We start from the raw sequence: 8,536 nt of genomic DNA, 5'->3' as shown, positions 1-8,536 counted from the left end.
CTCTCTCTCTCTCTCTCAACGTCATAAATTACCTTTTCATCTTGTTTTGTCTTGCTTATACTTAATTGACTGAGTGCTGATTGATTAACTGACTAGAAAACGGAAGAGAGAGGAAAATATGGTAAAGAAAATGGGGTGTATTTCAAGATTGCGGATTTCCTTCCACTTCCAAAACTGCCTTGTGTCTCGTGCAATCTCCTTATCGCTGTCATTATGCTGCGCGGCACACATACGCCTCCTTTCGTAACTCGTGGACTGAAGGTCACTACAATGTTTATATATAACGGAAAGGTGACAGGTGTAAATTTCAGGAAACTGTTTATTTCCGCTTTATGCAACATTCCTGAATTATCATCGTGTGAAATTTGGTAATGTTCTGTTCTGTTTGTACTTTATTTTAACGATTTATTTATTCATTTTGTTTATTTATTTTTCTTTTTTACAACACGTGTAGGCATCATTTGAATACATCTTTTTCTTTCTTCCTTCTTTTCTACTTTTTTTCTCTTCCCTTCCTTCATTCCTTGCATTCTTCTATGTACATGACCTGCCTTTTTTTCTTTCTTTCTTTCTTTTTTTCTTTCTTCTCCTTCCACTCCAAATTTTTACATCAAACTGCAGAACTCCATTTAGCAAACCCTACATACATACACACTTAACCCAACACTTACAAGTACCCGCAGCACAATCAATTCTACCAAATTCATGTACTTTACTTCTACTACACACACACACACACACACACACACACACACACAAAAAAAAAAAAAAAAAAAAAAAAAGGCTTAAATTATCATGAGTAATTTGACAAGGTTTAAACAGATGCACATATTTTTTTTATTTTTCACACTTTTTCTCTCCCGGGCGCCTCGCTGGAACACGCGGCACAGCATTAACACGATTGCCGCAGAGAAGGTTCGCCGGTGGATGGAAAAACACAACATTATCTTATCCGAAACACATAATCATCAGGATGCGAGAGTGACACCGACGGATGATTGGGCTGTCTGTTTATCCGGCGCGTGAAATATGTGTAACGCCATCTCTCTCTCTCTCTCTCTCTCTCTCTCTCTCTCTCTCTCTCTCTCTCTCTCTCTCTCTCTCTCTCTCTCTCTCTCTCTCTCTCTCTCTCTCGTTTTTTTCTTCTTATTTCTAACCATAACTTATTCATCTTTTTCTTTCTTTTCTTTTATTCCTCTTCCCTTCCTTCCTTCGTTGTATTTTTCCTTGTCTTTGTTCTCTCTCTCTCTCTCTCTCTCTCTCTCTCTCTCTCTCTCTCTCTCTCTCTCTCTCTCTCTCTCTCTGAAGTGGAGGGAAAGTATTCGCTCTTCACGGAATACAGAGTGGAATATCTCTTCTTTTTCTCACTCTTCCCCTCCTCCTCCTCCTCCTCCTCCTCCACCCATTCTTCCCCATCTCCACCCATCCCTCAATCCTCTTTGCGTCTAATGAACGAGTCAACAGAGCCCAACCAATGCCTAGCCACCCAAGTCACTCCCTAACCTGACCTAACCTAACCTATTCACTCCCTCCTAACCTAACCTAGTCATTCCCTCCTAACCTAACCTAGTCACTTCCTACCCTAACTAAAGCAAAACAAAACAGACCCAAATCAAGTAGAAACGAGACACCCAAGCAAACTATTCCAAAGCATCTTATGGTCCTAAAAATCCTACATAGTTTTCGGAGCAATACATCCCCTCCCCCCCTTTTACAGTAAATCAGCAAATCCCAAACCACGTATATAGTTTCCTGAAGCCCCATTAGTGTAATCCCCTGCCATAAGCTCCCTCAGGCTTGGCCCAGACACTCCCATAAACACGCCCATGGCACCACCCGGCAGGCAGACAGGTAGGCAGGAGCAAAGGCAAGCAGACCATGCAGTCATATACCTATCTACATAAATGCGTGCCGCTCTCTATTTATCAACATACATACAGAGAGTAACGGCTTGTTGGGGCTGTTTCATCGTGTTCTTCGGTGCTGTGTGTTGTAACTATACTGGTGGTGTAAGCTAATTGTACTGGTGATGTAAGCTAATTGTACTGGTGATGTAAGCTAATTGTACTGGTGATGTAAGCTAACTGTACTGGTGATGTAAGCTAATTGTACTGGTGATGTGAGCTAATTGTACTGGTGATGTAAGCTAATTGTACTGGTGATGTAAGCTAATTGTACTGGTGATGTAAGCTAACTGTACTGGTGATGTAAGCTAACTGTACTGGTGATGTAAGCTAACTGTACTGGTGATGTAACCTAATTGTACTGGTAAATGGTGATGTAACCTAACCTAACCTGATTGTACTGGTGACGTAACGTAACCTAACTTAATCTAACATGATTTTACTGGTGACGTAACTTAATCAAACCTTAAGTAATCTAACATAACATGACCAAACCTTAGTGTAACCTAACCTAACCTTAGTGTAACCTAACCTAACCTAACGTAACGTAACCTAACCTAACCTAACCTAACTTAACCTAACCTAACCTAACAACCTAACCTAACCTTAGTGTAACCTAACCTAACCTAACCTAACCTAACCTTAGTGTAACCTAACCTAACCTAACGTAACGTAACCTAACCTAACAACCTAACCTAACCTAACCTAACCTAACAACCTAACCTAACCTAACAACCTAACCTAACCTAACCTAACCTTAGTGTAACCTAACCTAACCTAACGTAACGTAACCTAACCTAACAACCTAACCTAACCTAACAACCTAACCTAACCTAACAACCTAACCTAACCTAACCTAACCTAACCTAACCTAACGTAACCTAACCTAACAACCTAACCTAACCTAACCTAACAACCTAACCTAACCTAACAACCTAACCTAACCTAACCTAACCTAACAACCTAACCTTAGTGTAACCTAACCTAACCTAACCTAACGTAACCTAACCTTTATTATTCTAATCAAACCTAACCTTAAGTAATCTAACCTAGCCAAACATTAATTATCTAACCTCACTTAACCAAACCTTAACTATCTAACTTAACCTAACCAAACCTTAATTCTCTAATCTAACCTAACCTAACCTAACGTTAAGTAATGTAGTCTAACTTAACCAAACCTTAATTTATCTAATCTGATCTAACCTAACTAAACCTCAATTGAACTTAGCCTATAAAACTTTAAATATAATCTATTCTAACTTCACATAATCTTAACCCAACCCAACCCAACACAACACAATCTGCTGAGCACATATCAAACCAAAACCCTCCAGCAGACAAAACCCTCCAGGAGACAAAACCCTCCAGGAGACAAAACAAAGGGAAAAACGTGAATTTCTTAACATGTAAAATGAAATAATAAAGATAAATGAATAAACGAATACACACATAGGGAAAATAAAATAAATAAATAAATAAATAGTATAAAATAATAAACTACTGAAACAATAAAACAAACAAACAAACAAACGCACACAGGCACTAGAACAACAATTCAAAAACCATAACTTAAAAAAAAACACACACAAAACAAACCCAAACACTCACACACACACACACACACACACACACACACACACACACACACACACACACACACACACACACACACACACACTCCCGTTCCGTGAATAAATAACCAAATAACGCGAGCAAACATACAAACATACAACAAAGATGGAGATAAAGAAACAGCTCCTTCCCAAAACGTTTATATAACATCTTCAAGGGCGCGGAAAAGTGTATAAAGCCATACAGGGAATACTAAGAGGAGGCTTAAGGTGAAGGAAGAGGTGAGGGAGGAGGGAATAGAGGAGGGGATTAGGCAGGTAAAGGTGCGGGAAGGAAACACCTGGTCTGGAGAGAGAGAGAGAGAGAGAGAGAGAGAGAGAGAGAGAGAGAGAGAGAGAGAGAGAGAGAGAGAGAGAGAGAGAGAGAGAGAGAGAGAGAGAGAGAGAGAGAGAGAGAGAGAGAGAGAGAGAGAGAGAGAGAGAGAGAGAGAGTAATGAAACACGCAACAAAAACCACAGCAGTTATATCTCAAAAAAAGATGAACACGGGGGAAAAGAATAGGTAGGCATATTTCATGTAGGGATTGCATATATAATAATAACAATAATAATAATCCATAATAATAATAATAATAATAATAATGGAAGAAATCCCTCCCCGCCACACACACACACACACACATACACACACACACATATACACACACTTGCATCTCTTCACCAGTGCTTCGTGCCGGGGCAGGACATCAGTGCCACGTCTTCACACAATTTCTGTACCATTTATGTGCATAGAGACGGCGGTCCGTGTGTGGTGATCCGCCAGTGTGTTGAGAGCTGTCCGCCCTGGCGGCTGGGCGGGCCCTCTGCTTCTGCCTCGCCGGCGTCGCCGCCTCACACGGGCGTGGGCGAATGCGTACGCCAGCGCAAGGGCCGCAGCCAATCCGCAGACCAGCCAGTGCACGAGTGGCGCGTCCTGCCCGGCCACCAGCGTGCCCGCGGCCACCGCTAGACCTCCCGCAGTCCCGAGGGCAGCCACCACGCCGCGCGCCAGCCGTCCGTGCCTCCATGGGCCGCGCTGCTGGGGGGGGCCCTCCTCAGCCTGCTGCCGCGTCCCCACCTCCGCGGCCCCCAGGTCGTGCTCCCGCAGCAGCTGGGGGAACACCGCGCCAGAGTCGGGGAATCGCACTGGTCGCGGGGGTGGAAGCTCCCCAAGCTGCTCCATGGCGCCGGTGGCGGGGGAGTCCGCGGCGGGGGCTGGCACGCTTGCCAGAGATGTGGCCTGGGACAGGGCAGGGGTCCCTGAGGCAGGGACGCCGCGCCACATGTTGACCAGGCCGCCGTCTCCGGCGTCGCGGCCCCGCACCTCGCCGCCGCCTCGCACCACCACCGGCACCGCCTCGTCGTCGGCAGCCTTGCGGCAGCAGCCGAAGGTGAGGCGGTGCCACCAGCAGAGCGCGGAGTAGCGCATGGCCAGGAACACCTCGTCTTCCTGCTGCTGCTGCGCCATCACCCGCCGGAGGTTAAAGACGCCCTTGTGCTTGACGTCACTCCCGCGCAGGCAGTACAGCTGCAGGGCGAGGTTCTTGTACTTGAGCAGCTTGGCCATGTCTACGGGCACCGCCATGGCCTGCTCGTTGCGCCACAAGTCGCCGGGCAGGCGCGTCCACCCCGCCTTGTACAGCGGGATGGAGGCCAGCTTGCGGCGGTAGGGGAACAGCAGCGCGCCGCGGTCCTTGGCGACCACACGCACGCGCTGCGGCCGCTTCCCTCCGTAAGAGATCGTCACCTGCACCCGAAGGGTTAACATTTTCTTGTTGCTCGTCATTTTTGTTTGTGAAGAATAATTCAAATAGTCCTGATTTCTCGCATGTTGCCGGTGACCAGTTCGTGGATGGACCTTGTGCGGAACTGTCCGCTCTTTGTTTACAAACTAAGCCTGACTGCTGTGAATCCTTCACAGTCTCTATTTGATCACTATATTCGGCTAATCTTTTAAGCAAGTCCTCAGCCATGCTGGTGACCGCATGTTGTGTTCCTGGCTGTTCTCTTGTACACTATTTCAATTCCCGTAACTCAAAAGGTAGGTACACACTGAGGCCGCCATTCCTGCCTGTTCCCTCACAAGGACTTCTCTCAAAGCCCACACAGATGATTACCAGGTTGGATTAAGTCGGATTCCCACTGGTGTCATTCCCACTGGCGCAGGATCCTTGGTAACGCAGCACTACAATCATCAAAGAACACTTGGTAAACCCTGGTAACGTTAACACACTAAAAGTATGTACAGTAAAGACGCCAACGTGTTTTAGTAGTAATATGGAACTTCACCCTTTCATAGTTATTTAATGTATTTTCTTATCTATTTGCTTTATATATTTTATTTATTCATTTATCTATTGCATCTTTTTATTTATTCTATGTGTATTACGGAGTGACTATTCTCTTCCCTTTCTTGTCATATGTATTCAGGAGAAACTATATATATATATATATATATATATATATATATATATATATATATATATATATATATATATATATATATATATATATATATATATATAATTTTTTTTTTACGTATTAGGAAGTGGCTGAGGACAGAAAACGAAAACATTATATGTAGTTATTCACCCACTCATATTTTCTGTATACTTTTTCCCTCTTATTTATGTACTTTTTACTTTAATTTATTCACTTATCTATATTCATTTTTTTTCTCTTTTTTTTTATTTACCTACATTTTTTTTTTCTCTCTCATCCTCTCATCTGTCTAGTACGTACATATTTACTTGCTTTTATTCCTATTCACTCAACTATTCACACATACACTTTCCAAGCACCAACAGACTCAACCTTCCACTCAGCACATAACTACGAACGAATGAACATAACATCCCAATATCCCCAAACGAGTGTATAGCGAAGGCCACCGAAAGGAACTGTTCATAAAGAAGTGGAGGGAGTGAGGGGGAGAGAAAGACAGAGTTAAGCTTATAAACACACTGCTGCAACGACTGGGAGGTGGACGGAGAGGTGGAAGGCGAGCTGTGGATTCAGGACCAACTTCTATAACACCACTACACTCAAAAGTCCCTAGTTGAAATTTGCACAGGTTTTTAATGGCGTTTTAAGGTTCAAGTGACGGATTAACGAGATTTCTACATTATTAACAGGAGAAACACTCATGAGAACCCGGCTAGTCATCTCTGTGGCCTTTGAAAATAGTCATGGAGATAGTAAAATGAGGAAGCGGTTAGTCATCTCAATGGTCTGAAAGTAGTTATGATTAAAGAGTAAAACGTTTCAAAATAAAGGCAATAAGTAGACGGACAGATGCCGGAGGAAGGTACAGATCCACAGCCGCCTACGACTCCTGATTGGCAACCCGGTGGAGGTAAATATAGCCAACAGCCCTCCAGGTACAGCAGCTCCCGAAGCCCTCTTTAAGGTGTGGTGTCAGTTAGCCCGTCACCTTTTACATCTGCCGCTATATTTCATCTTTCACCAAATTATTCTTCCACCCAAGTTCCTTCTTTCTCACTTTACTATCCCCAATAGAAAAATAAATAAATGAAAATGTGGAACAACATCAAACCTGCTGTCTGATCACGTGGAAGAGAGCTCGTGAGGGAGAAGGAATGAACCATGAAGGGGAGAAGAAAAAGAAAAAAAAAATCTTTCTTCAGGCACGATTGTAATGGGAGAGAATCAATATTTTCTTTCCTTTCTTGACGTGATGATGGTATACCAATCTTACACCATATTCAGAAACTCTTCCGCGTCGCACATTCCCTATATTCAAATGCCTCCAGCTGAAGAGACACGGTTTTTTAAGGCTATTTCTTACGGCTGTGGTGACGGATCAGCGCGATTTCTACACTATTTACTAGAGAAGCACTCCTGAGAACACGGCTAGGCATCTCTGTGGCCTTTGAAGACAGTCGTGGTGAAAGAGCAAAGCGTTTCTGAATTTCAACCCGTTTCCCAAGTCACAATAACACAGCAGCCATCCCAGTGTGCAGGGCTGCCAACCAAACGCACCAAATGTCTTCCAATGTGTCAGAATGTAGACCTTTTATTTGTTACAGATTTTTTGGGGAGGTACAACATACAAAACTCATTCAAGTTAAACAAAACGAGAGGAGCAACAAAGAAAATAACCAGGAGTACTTACGTAATGGCTGTGCTGGTGCTTGCGTACACAGGCTACAAGGGGGAGTCGAACTCTGTCCACCCACACGCAAGATAAAGCTGCAAGCCACTGTACCGTTGGCTTAAGTCCGTACCTGGAACTGCAGAAATAGGAAAAGGGGGAAAAAATAAATAAAAATAAATGTTGAATAAAAGTACGGGTGGAGAGAGAGAGAGAGAGAGAGAGAGAGAGAGAGAGAGAGAGAGAGAGAGAGAGAGAGAGAGAGAGAGAGAGAGAGAGAGAGAGAGAGAGAGAGAGCAAATGTGCATCAGAGGATACATTCAGCGAAAAAAAGCAAAAAACAAAAAAATAAAATAAAAATATACACACGAAAAAAATAATAAAAATAATAAAAAAGATAAAGGGGCTGGTAGTTACTTTTATTTACTCCTTTCTTTCCCGGAATATTCGAGTGGGCGACGTGCGGGAGTTAGAAGAGCTTGAGAGAGAATAGACGCAATTTCACTATATATATATACAATTTTACCATCATTCTTTATCCCTACACTCTTTCTCGAGTGTTAGTGCTTCTGTACAGATGGATAAAATGTGCTAACTAACCTTGTGCTCACAGATGATTGGGGATAAAGAACTCCTTCACTGCAGAGCGAAACCGCAACACACTTACGGTTGGTCTTGGTCTTGGCTGACGAAGCGTCCCGAGCAGCTGGCGAAAACCAGGAAATTACCTTACCGTGTTAATTAGATGACATAAACTGTATTTCGCGCATTCAGAATAATTAATTAACTCAACTGATATAACAAATGGTATGCAATGAGGTAAGTGTTTATGATTCAAGTAAAGAAGTGAAGTTGAGGAAAATATGTCACCTATGTAGATTAGTTAGGCATTATGAAAGTGTATT

At 43.2% G+C, this 8,536-nt stretch overlaps 1 long non-coding RNA gene across 1 annotated transcript in view; it reads right to left on the bottom strand.

Annotated features, from left to right (window-relative positions):
- Window positions 1-8,316, bottom strand: part of LOC135115365 (uncharacterized) — a 98,654-nt gene extending 90,338 nt beyond the window's left edge. Inside the window, exons 1-2 of the long non-coding RNA XR_010275968.1 lie at window positions 8,232-8,316; window positions 7,653-7,770 (exon numbers count right to left, since the gene is read on the bottom strand). This is a non-coding gene — a long non-coding RNA (uncharacterized LOC135115365). The remainder of the gene's footprint in view (window positions 1-7,652; window positions 7,771-8,231) is intronic.
- Between the last annotated feature and the right edge of the window lie 220 nt (window positions 8,317-8,536).

This window comes from Scylla paramamosain, chromosome 29 (genome assembly GCF_035594125.1).
Source record: "Scylla paramamosain isolate STU-SP2022 chromosome 29, ASM3559412v1, whole genome shotgun sequence".
NCBI classification, from domain to species: domain Eukaryota; kingdom Metazoa; phylum Arthropoda; class Malacostraca; order Decapoda; family Portunidae; genus Scylla; species Scylla paramamosain.
This window is presented reverse-complemented; position numbering and strand designations above follow the sequence as displayed.